At 47.8% G+C, this 11,314-nt stretch overlaps 1 protein-coding gene across 1 annotated transcript in view; it reads right to left on the minus strand.

The window, feature by feature from the left end:
• Positions 1-11,314, minus strand: part of EIF1 (eukaryotic translation initiation factor 1) — a 21,825-nt gene that overhangs the window by 2,262 nt on the left and 8,249 nt on the right. The window lies entirely within an intron of this gene.

The raw sequence follows: 11,314 nt of genomic DNA on the forward strand, positions 1-11,314 counted from the left end.
GGGGCAGGGGGCTGGGCTCTGGCGGCCGCGGGGGAGGCTGGGCGCGTGCGCAGGGGAGGGCTCGGAGGCCCCGGGAAGCGGGGGGGTGGCCTCTAGCGGGCGTAGTGGCGAGGTGTTGGAGGACGCATGCGCGCTGCCTGGGCTGGGCCGGCCTAGGGGAGCGGAGTGGAGCCAAGAGCTCCCGGGGCCGGTGGGGTCGGACCACGCCCGGCGCCCATTGGCTTCCCCCTTCCCATGAGCTCCTGGTCTGGGGCGGTCTCCTGCAGACCCCTGACTGCCTGTCACCACCCCTTTCCCCAGAGCAACCTGCTTTCTTGCCACCCCTTTCTGGCCTGTATCTGGCCCCTGGGCGCCCTGCCCCTCTGGCCTATCCCTGGCGCCAGCGCACTGCCTGGGCCGCCTGCCTGGTCTAAAGGCTCATGCCTTGTCCCTCAGGCAGCCCATGCTGGAAAGAGAAAAGTTACGCTAGAGAAACGCACGTCAGGCTCACTGCCTGGTATCCACATGCCTGGCTGCAGTGTGCTAAATATGCTGACCCAACCAGGGAGGGATTTGTGGGGCTCTGAAGGTCGTGGAGGAAAGCAGGTTTGTGCAGGAGGCGCACGTTCATTGGTGGCTGCCAAAAGTGGGTGGGCTGCTTCCTAACAGGACTATGCAGTGACATGGTTCCTGGCCCTCAAGGGTGTACAGGTGGGAACACGACATTTACAGGGGGTTTTGTCACTCGATTGAAGCAGTTCCAGATCATCGACACATGAATAAATTGCTCCAGTCTGCCGTGGTCACGGGAGTACCGTGCAGGGACACCCAAGCTAGCTCGATGCATGATAAGGCATCAGTCGTTTTGAGCAAACTTGTCTTGCTATGGAGGTGGATAGACGAGAAACACGAAAGGTAAAGAGCTGTGACTCGACATCACCAGGATATGCCTTTCTTCCTGGACCTATTTCCATATCTGCAATCCCACATGCAAATCTTGGAGCAGCCTTCTCAGCGATCTGCAGACTTACCTATGACTTCCCCATTTACTGGAAGACTGTCATCCTCGTATCAAGGGACTGCTGCTGCCAGCGAGGAGACACGTGAGCTTAGATAACTCTGAGCCCAGCGTGGGCAATTTGCACAGCTTCTTCAGTTCTAAATTAGCCTGCGCTGAGCTCCACGCTACTGTAGCTACGCAGCTAGTGGTATTGGAGTGAGCCAGCTCGTGTCTCTCTACAGCGCATTGGAGTTGAAGTAGGGTTGATAAGAGGCTCCAACCCCAGCCATCTCTGGATACGGAAACAGTGTCCAGACCTGAAGTCAGTTAATTGTTCAGTGACATCAGTCTCCTTGGTATCTTAGAGCAATAGGAAAGCATGATCTTGCTCCAGGACTCAAATAACTAAGACTTGTAAAACTATAGTGGCCAAAGGCTTTGGCAAAGGTACTCTTAAGCTATATCTGGTGGACTTCAGCTTTCCTCTGCCATATCACAGACGACTTTTTTTTCCCAGAGCTTTTTTGAAGACATACAGTAGGGGAAGTGGTGGGGTCTTGACACAGAACAGAAGATTTTTAGGTTGCTGCGTAAACAACTCTTCTTATAGCACCGTCCCCAAAGGATTTTACTCAGGCACAGGCAGAACTGTTTACTTGTGAATGTACCTTTGTTATTTAAGTATCACCATGGTGACAGGTATGCTATGAAATCTAACAGATGGATAGCAATTCAGATGCAAACTCTGGTCCCTTATACTTTCTCTTCCAAAGCAACGTTTTTAATGATTTTCATTAGCAGAAATTCTCCAATTACAATTTAACAGCATAACTAGTAACATTGGCTCATCTGGATTTTTAAAAAAATGCTTATAGGATATGTAGGCCTTGGTACCAGTCATTAATAGGTCTCTAGGTGATTGGGAGATCCTCAGAGTAGGCGAAGGTGCTGCAGGAAGCGGTTTTACTGATCCACTCTGAATCCAGTCCTGCAGGGTGGCCCAGAGGTGCTGTGATGCTGAAGCACTGTCTTCCAGAGTCATAACCTAAACCTGCCTCAGAAGGGGAGTTCTCTCATTGAGCATCACACCAGCCCTGTTGTCCTCACTACATTTCAACTTGGGCAGTTAGGTTTTGCCCAGCTTACATTTCTGAAATTATTCTCCATGCACATAAATGATGGGCTGGCAGCTGTGTAACTGCAGCTTTTGGCATTATGCACAGCGTGGGATTAAGCGTTGCCTGTGCTAATTTGCTGAACATGCTCAATAGGCCTGCTCTCCACCAGGGGTGAAATAAGCCTGTGCCAGTTGCTTACAAGGAGCCAAGAGCCTAATTGGGAGGGGTGGGGGAGGGAAACATAAGTGGGGGATCCTCTCATCTTTTAGGTTAGAAGCATAGTGTTTAGAACACTTTTTCAGGGACGAGGAAATACAGGTTCTAGGTCTTCCTCACCCAGTGGGGTTTGAAACTACAACTGCTTTTGGGCACAGTACTTTAATCATCAGGCCACAGGTTAGTTAGGCATTAGCCAGGTCCCCTTTTCAGGTCTGCTGTAAATAGCATTTAAAATTCATCGGGGAAGTTTCTGCCCCATGGGGAGCTGGAGTTCAGACTAGGCTAAGGGTCCTCTCCCTTGCAGGGCAGCATTCACCTTGGTGGGCCACAGACCCTCTTGTTCTTTCATTTCCTCCTGGCCTCACATACCTTCCTCTTGTGGCTCCCCAGCTTTTTAAGAGGAAGGTTGGAGATTACTTGCGGTAGTGCCTAGGCCATAGCCTGGTAGTTTGACCCTTTTCTGGGATGCAGATGTAGCTTCAAACCTCTGCAGGCACATTACAACTCAGGTCTCTAACTCTGTGGGCAAGTGCCCTAACCACTTGACTATGGGAGGGGAGGGTTGTCATACCCAAGGCAATTCTTTTCCCTAATGTGGATGGGAGGGTTGCCATATATGAGGCAATTCTATTCCCCTTTGTGTGTGCCAAATACTATAATTATATGGTTACATATATGCCACTTAGGCTTGGGAGGGCTAAATAAGACTGGCCCCTCAGTCACTTCCTGTACTTAACATGAGTAGCATTTCTGGCACAGATTGGTGTCTCCATTCCACTCCGGAGGTAGCTATGCATCAGAGGTGGCTGAAGTGATCACTGTATACCTACTCAGCTGAAATATCACGAAGTAGTCTTCTGAGCACCTTGCTAGTGAATCACAAGCACCTACACTATACATCTTCCTCCCATTGTTTTGTGAGGCTGTGAAGCCAGAAGTTGCTCCTTATAAACAGTAATTACAACTAACATAAATAGACTCTCCTGCCTTCCAAATTGAAGCCGGCTTCACCGAGGACAGCTTGCTGGGTGAGAATCTTCCTCTGGGTAATCTATTGCTAGGTAGTCTTTGCCAGGCTAAGGTCTAGTCAGTTCTCAAACTGACTCATCCAGCACATACGCTGCCCATGGCTCTTTTAACTACTGAAGCCCAGAAGGGCTGTTTGCGTGAATCTGTCTAAAACTGCTGTCTGTCTGTGCTTTTAGGCTGCTGAGAATTTCCTGTGGCCAGATCACTTGTCAGCAGGAATTAGTGATCTCAGATCTAATCCTTTCCCCACAGCTTTTGTGGATGGATCTGTTGTTGCTGAATGCCATTCAAATATAGAAGTGTCTAAGTCTCTGGATTAAAAGGACTTGCAGGCAGGATAAGAGCCTGAATCTCAGTGTTTGCTTTGGTCTGTTGTTGCAGAAAGAGATTAATAGTTTTCCTGGTGTCAGAGAATGTGACCAAAAAGCCATTTCCCAGAGAAGTTGGCAAGTGTCTCACACTGGTCGAAGCACAATATGGAGAAAATTAGATGAGAGTTTATTTCTCCTTGCAAATGAACTTTACATCCTGCTTGTGGTGGTTTTACTATGCTTACTAAAAATACACTAAGAGCCGGGATGCAAAGACTAGGAAATCAACTACACGATTAATGGAAACAAAAGGACCCATTCAGATCCACAGAAAGTGCACTTCCCATCCGCCATAGGAACTAGTTAACCCTCAATAAAGCAACTGGATTTGATGTCCAACAAGATATTTGGGCCTACTGGATTGTACAGTAGGTTTGTTTAACACACTGTTCTGTTCCTTAAGCATCTTCTGCTCTCTCAGATTTCATTACATCAATATTTGTATTCTGCATTTCATCTGAATTGTATTACTTGGCAGAATATTTTTCTATTGGAGTCTTTGCCTGTGCTGCCATGTCTGGGACCTGTGAGCAATGCCATTATGTAGACATCGTATCATCCTTGGGAGTTCTACTGAAGATAAAAGCTAATCTTTGTCTTACCATAGAGAGAAGTGGTTAGAAGCAATAATAATGTCTCGGTGCATTCCAGCATCTTTCTCCGGTATTTCTAAGGCTTCTGTCGTCTTTGTCTCCATCAGGTGGCTCAGTTGGAAGTCCCACCGGGGGTGGGGAGGGGGGGAGGGGGGTTCTTAGACTGTGGATATACTGTACCACCACCAGAAATAAGCTGATGGCTTCTCTATCCAAGATATGTACCTGTCCTTTCTGCTCCGACTTTCTCTTCAGCCAGGAATAGGTACCTTATCTGGCAAGATCCCTTCTGCTGTCTCAGGACAAAAGAGAGATAATGACACCTTTATATAGAATCTTTCAACCAGACAGATCCCAAAATACTTCCTGGGATAAACAGATTGCTGTCTTCGCTGCCTGTCTTTATTGTGCCCACAGTGGCAGCTAGATGCCAAGAACATGAACAAAATCAACCACCCCTTTCCTTTCTCCAGTCTGGTAACTGACAACTTGGACCCGTGCCTTGACCCAGCCTTTGTCAAGTGATCTGGGAAATTGCTAGCCAGAATATTAATCCAAACTGTTGACGGCACTCAAAGTGTGCACAGGATTTGTGGAGGCAGGGGGTGACGGTACAATTTTTTCTGTTCTGATAAAGGCGTTTGACTAATAAACTGAGGGGGAAGGGAGGAATTCAGGGAGAGAGCCAAGCTTCATTGCTAGCCCTCCAACTGTTTGGATAGTAGAAATGTTGTAAAAAATGTTAGTTTTTTCCCCCCTGTTTCCTCAAGACTCATTTCCAACCAGTGGTAATTCACACTCTACTGTGGTGAACATAAGCCACCACACCTTTCTTTCTTTCTTTCATGGTAGATGTTCTTCAGACTTAGGCAGGAGCATGGCAACAGCTCACTGGTACTGTCACGACCATGAAGGCTAGATGTGTAATGGTTTTCTGCAGAACCAGATGCAGGTGCCCTCCCCATCCATCCTGCAGATAGAATTAGCTTCTCCCTTGCTTGATTCTGTATTTTGTGCTGCTGACTGAATTCCTCAGCCAGCTAATGTAGACTTTCCTGTTCTTGTCCAAATCGATTAGGATCTCCTCCAGGGAGAGATGCTCACCCTAGGGTCTCCCAAGGGTTGCACTGCAGACCTCCCTTGTTGGGTCATTTCTTCCATCTGAACTCCTGAACAAGACACTTGTGAAATTTAAAGCACTGTACCTTTAAGCCCAACGCTCAGTTAATCACTCCTATTCGCATCCACCCTGAAGTCTAGTTTTGTGGTTGAAAAACTCGTTGCAGGGAAACTTGGTAATAGGGAGCCTGACAGCTTTGTTTAAGGTCACCATGCAGTTTAGACATAGCCCACAGCAACTTGTGCCCAGTGGGCGCATCTACATGAGATGCTTAATGCGCAGTAGTTTAATTCTACTGCGCATTAGTGTCACAGCAAAAGCCATACTAATGTGCACTACGATTAGTCTACTGCACATTAAGCATCACAAAAAGACCGTGTGCCCTTGCTCCTGTGCAGTAGTGCTGGCTACTGCACATTTAGTTAGTACCTCATATTAGATGTACTAAACTTAATGTGCAGTAACAAACAGCATGTTAATGCATGTGTAGACATGCCCAGTGACACCAACAAGGGTACAACTCTTGAGGTTGTGAACTGAATTGGGGATGTCATCTCCAGACCTGTATTTTTCCAGGTGTGAATGACTTACATGGACAGCAGAGGGCACCAGACTGGAGAGAAATAAACAGCAAGGAAGGAAGATTTGTTTTTCCTGCAGTGTTCCTCCTCCTCCTAGTGAAAGAGCAGAGCAATACTGAGCTTTCTATACAGCAGGGGTTGTCAGCCGGGGGTATGTGCGGGTGGGTGGGGATGGAGTGCTGCCACCCACCACCCCACATCGCCACCTCCTAGGAGCAGGGCCGGGACGAGGGCAGTGGTGCCCCTCTGCAGACTGCACAGGTGCTGCCTGGCCAGATGGACGAAGGGAGGAGGGGGAAGCTTGCATGTGGCAGCCGCTGCCACCCCCCTCCCCACTTCACATCTGGCTGTGCACGACCCCTCCCCGCCAGCTCTGTGTCTGGCTGCCAGGGGTACACTTATTAAAAAAGGTTGAAAACTCCTGCACAGTGAGGTATTGAAGATGTCTGGTGAGAAATTTAGGGCAGTTGTACACACGACAAGAGTTTATTCCATTTAAAATTTGAATCCAGTTTAAATTGAAATGGCGTGTTTTAAATGTTTCCATCACTATATACATGTGATTGGTCAAAAAAAAATCTCAAAAAAATGCTCATTGCGCTATTCACAGTTAAGCACTGTAGGGGGCACAGCATGGCAATTACCTGCTGATCTCCCCTCATACTGCCCTCCTACTAAATTACAGTGGGGTCACCTACAGCTCACAGCATACTCCTGTGTGCATGTACATCATCACCACCAAAAGTTGTGCCATCTCAGTAATCTAGATAAGTGCCATTTTATTACTTCAATGAATTTTACTTTTTATTTCCAATTTTACTACGTTATCAAGTAAACTTTAATTTTGTGTGTAAATAAATCCTCTTTTATTTTTTTAATATCACTCGAACACAGTGCTGTCATTTGCCCAGATGGAGGAGTGGGGGTAATGCGGGTTGGTGTTTGAGCCAAGGAAACCTGTGTGTGGTGGTCACTTGGGATGGCCAGCAACTGCAAACTCCACCCCCCCCTTGAAGTTGCTGGGTTGTCCCTGGTGCTGCCCCTACCCCCAACCTTCAGACCCCTGGCCCCACTAGTGCCCCCACTCCCGGGCTATGCAGGTGCCCCTTATTTCCAAGCCACAGCCATCCCTGCTCCTGCCCCTCAGTCTCCAAGCACCCCCTTTATACATGAAATGCTTTCAGCAGAAAAAAGGGGTGATCAGCAGAACACTGAAGAGGCAGAACCCCGAATTAAGGGTGGTGGGCAAATGTGGGGTACCCCAGCCAGAAGCAGGGGGTGCCACTGCCAGAGGGAAGGACTGGGTGTCCGGCTGGGCTGGGTGTTGTGTACCCAGTATCCATAAAGTGGCAGCACTATAGTTTTGCAATGAGGTTCTCAGAACCCCGCTAGTTGCTTTTGCGTAAAAGTAGCCAGGGGTTTAATGGGGTTCTGGGGGGGGTGGGCAAGCCATAGCCGGCCGAAAGGTTCTTCGGGTGACCTGGCCAAGAGAAATTCGAGAGTACTAGTTGAAGGAAGCAAAATCAACGTGGTGCAGGGTGACCAGTGGAGTCCCTCAGGTCTTGGTACTTGGGCCTGTACCCTTTAACATCTTCATTAACAATCAGGGTTTGGGAATCAGATGTGAACTCACCAAGTTTGCAGACGATACCAAATTATGGGGGAGGATTGTGGGGATCGGTCCACATTCTCAAGGTGGGCCGATCAAAACCTGATGGTCTTCAATGCAGAGAAGTGTAACTGCACCACAGTAGGAAGACACCCCCCCAGCACAGTTACAGGCTCGGCAGTGTTATGCTCGCTAGCTCCACGACCATGGCACCACAGCCAGTATTGGGCCCCCACTTCAGGAAGGATGTGGAGAAGCTTGAGAGAGTCCAGAGGAGAGCCACTCGTATGATCTAGGGCCTGGAGGGAAGGCCGTATGAGGCAAGGCTGAGGGACCTGGGACTCTTTAGTCTGGAGAAGAGAAGGCTCAGGGGGGACCTGGTGGCAGCCTACAATTACATAAGACGAATACATCAGGACCTGGGAGAACATCTGTTCACCAGAGCTCCCCAAGGGATTATGGCCACTAGACCTTGTTAGCTCCAGGAAGGCTGATTTAGGCTAGACATAAGAAAAGAGTTCTTTACGGTGCATGTGTCCAGAGTCTGGAACAAACTCCCCCCAGATGTGGTGCAAGCACCTACTCTGGATTCCTTCAAAAAAATGGGTGGATATATTTCTTACTGGGGTCACTTGATCCCAGCTGGCTTCCCACCTATGGCGGCGGGGCTGGACCTGCTGATCTTGAGGTCTTTTCCAGCCCCTAATGTCTGTGAAACCTGAGATGCTTGATCCGAGATGTCTGACGCTGGGGAGACGAGAGAACAGATAGGTTTGCCTAGGACTAGGATCACTTGGTCCTATGCAGAAATAAAGAGCGTGGTGCAGGTGCTGGGGGACCCCGAGATGGTAACCCAGTTTGTCAACAGCTTGTGTACGAACTAGCATATATACCTCAATATGTCCAGGAGACTTGCAGAGCGTGGGCACAACAATGGTGGCCCAGTGCAAAGTGAAGACCAAGATTTGGAGGGCATCATTCTAACGTGAAGTTGCAGGAGCTCGGTGGCAGGGCACTCCCTGTGCACGAAGTGTCACGCTATCATTACCGCTGTCTGCTAATGGGGGTACTTGAACACCACGAGCAGAGATGATCAGAGGTCTGTGCCATCCTCCACTCCCGAGACCTCACCAACCATGGGTTTGACTCATGCTGCCTCAAGCGAGGAAGACAGCAGAAAGACCAGTAATGGCCCATGAGGATTCCTCCGAAGAGGAGAGACTGGGGACCTTGACCTCCACACCTGATATGTGAAGACCTGGGTCAACCTTTAAGTCAACTGTCACCTGACTTGACACTTGCAATTAGGCTGGACTGTGAGGTGATGCGTGTGTGTGTGTGTGGGGGGGCGGGGGGATTGGGTTGGTATAGGGCACTGCTTTAAAGACTTGGCCAGTTACTGGGCAGTGCAGGGTGATGCAGGGCAGTGGGTCCCATGAGGCTGTGATGGGAAAAATGTTTGCAGCAACTCAGGGCCTGCAACCCACCACTTGGCCTGGCAAGCTCTTCTCTGTCATTTTTGCATGATTGCTTCTTATCTGCTCACAAGATTTGTTGAGCCCAGAGCTCTCAAAAGACTCAATTCCCTGCATTTCTTCTTTTTCAGCTCCACAAGGTATGCCTCTGCTGAGAAGATGCAGACCAGACAGGCAGGCTGTTAACAATGCCTGGACAGATAGGATTGTCAGTGCTACCAATAGCTGCACAGAACAGCTGAGTGAGATTGCAAGGCATGTACACCATCTGTGGCTGTGTGTCATCCAGTCAACACAGCAGAAGGCATTCGTGGGCATGGGAGAGAGAGAAAGAACAGCAGTCCAGCTCAGAAATGTAGAAATTAGCATTGCTTATCTAGTGAAAGTTGTTGATTATTGATTTTTGCTTATTTGTCGTTTTAAGTGTTGAACGCTTATTGCTTGTTGATATAAAAGCTGTTATTATAAAACTTGTTCATTATTGATTGTCATTATAAAAGTTGATGATTACTGATTGTTGATTATCATTACCTTGTAAATGCTGCGTGGTTTGTTAAATCAGCAGCGACGTGTAGGGGGTGCATGTGTTCCCCCTGAGCATGGTGGTGCACCCCCTACAAAAAGGCACCGATGGTGATGCCTGCAGGCAGTTGCTGCTCACCGCTGACAATGCCGGTGGTCCACACTCACCACTGGCAGCCAGCGCTGGCGGCATCTGTGGGAGTACTGTGCTTACTGCTGCCGCCCTCCTGCCACTGCCAGTGCAGCCATGCCCCCTCAGCTAACAGAGGCACGTGTCATTCATATGTTAAATTATGTCATTTATGCTTAATTAATCAATTTTGCTGAATTCTATAAATACATTTTCTTATTTGCTTGACTTCATATTCCACCCATGTACTGGGCAAGGGTAGGGAAGTGTGGATATCAGATAGTAGCAGCTGGATATTATATATAAAGAAGAGACCCGTAGTGTTGCAGCAACACAAGAACAGACATACTCTAGCTTGCAAAATACTTGTGAGATCCATCTATAAATACAATAATGGAAAAAGAAGGAAAATATAAATGAACACATTCTGTGAACGTGTGTTTGTAAACTGTTCTCACAAAAGGACAGTCATCCTGTTTCTCTGCCCTATAGCCAGGGATATTCCAGTAAAAAAGTTACTGAATCAAGGGACACCAGATGACATGTTTGCTAAGTGATATCCTTCATAAATACCACATCCCCAGTGGTTTCACCGAATCACGTAGGCAGGTACTGTGATCGCTGGGGTTAGGCATACAGCGGACAGTTTGAGAGACTTGGGAAACCTGTCAGCTAAGCTTTCCTAATAGCAGTCATTTTCTTATCAGTTCCAATTTGCATGCAAGGCACAGCTGCCTGTCTTTCCACAAGGAAAGCTGCCATCTAGTAGTCATCACGTGTTAGGATTGCCCGAGTAGGCTTCGTCCTAACACCCTTTTATAGCTGTCGCGGAAACCAGGTTCATTCTAGCATTTTAACACCTCAAACTTTTTACAAGGATAAAATACAGGAAGTGATAATCAGGGCATAATTCAGAGACTAAACCTGAAACTGAACAAAGAGCCGAGGAGAAGTGATGCAAGGTGGTGATTCCAGACAACAGGCTCTTTTTCACCAAAGGATGCCCTTTATACTGTTTGGCAGAACTATCAGAAGAATTAGCAAGCTGGGAACCAACGACCTGATGGTCAAATGTTGAAAAGCTTTGGAAAAAGGATAGTCCACACCTGCACTCACCACTGCTATGACCAATGATAAAAATAAATTGGGCATCTTAGTTTCTCAGGAGTGATAAGATAGGCAACTGGAGTTATTCATATAGGTTAACATAAAGGCTGTACAAACAGCAGTGTCAGAGTACAGAAGGGACAAAAGTCCCTCAAAATTTCCATTTGGGACACCGTGTCCTGCTACATGTGTGTGCAGAGCCTAACACAATGGGACCCTGATCACTGGCCCTCCAGGTGATATCCTGTGATAAATAGTAACTGAAATTGAATCTATAAACCCATTTCTTTGAGGACAAATCCTACAATCCAAGCTGTCACAACCCAAAGTTGTGGATTTTTTAATTGTGTGCGCTTCAGCACCGCTAGATTATGTTCCGGCCGAATTGGAGCTCTTTTGCACGACGGAGTGTTCTGTTGTTATAGAGAACCCGCGTGCAGAAAAGTGTTTCCCGCCATTCT

Source organism: Alligator sinensis, unplaced genomic scaffold (genome assembly GCF_000455745.1).
Source record: "Alligator sinensis unplaced genomic scaffold, ASM45574v1 scaffold1377_1, whole genome shotgun sequence".
NCBI lineage: Eukaryota > Metazoa > Chordata > Crocodylia > Alligatoridae > Alligator > Alligator sinensis.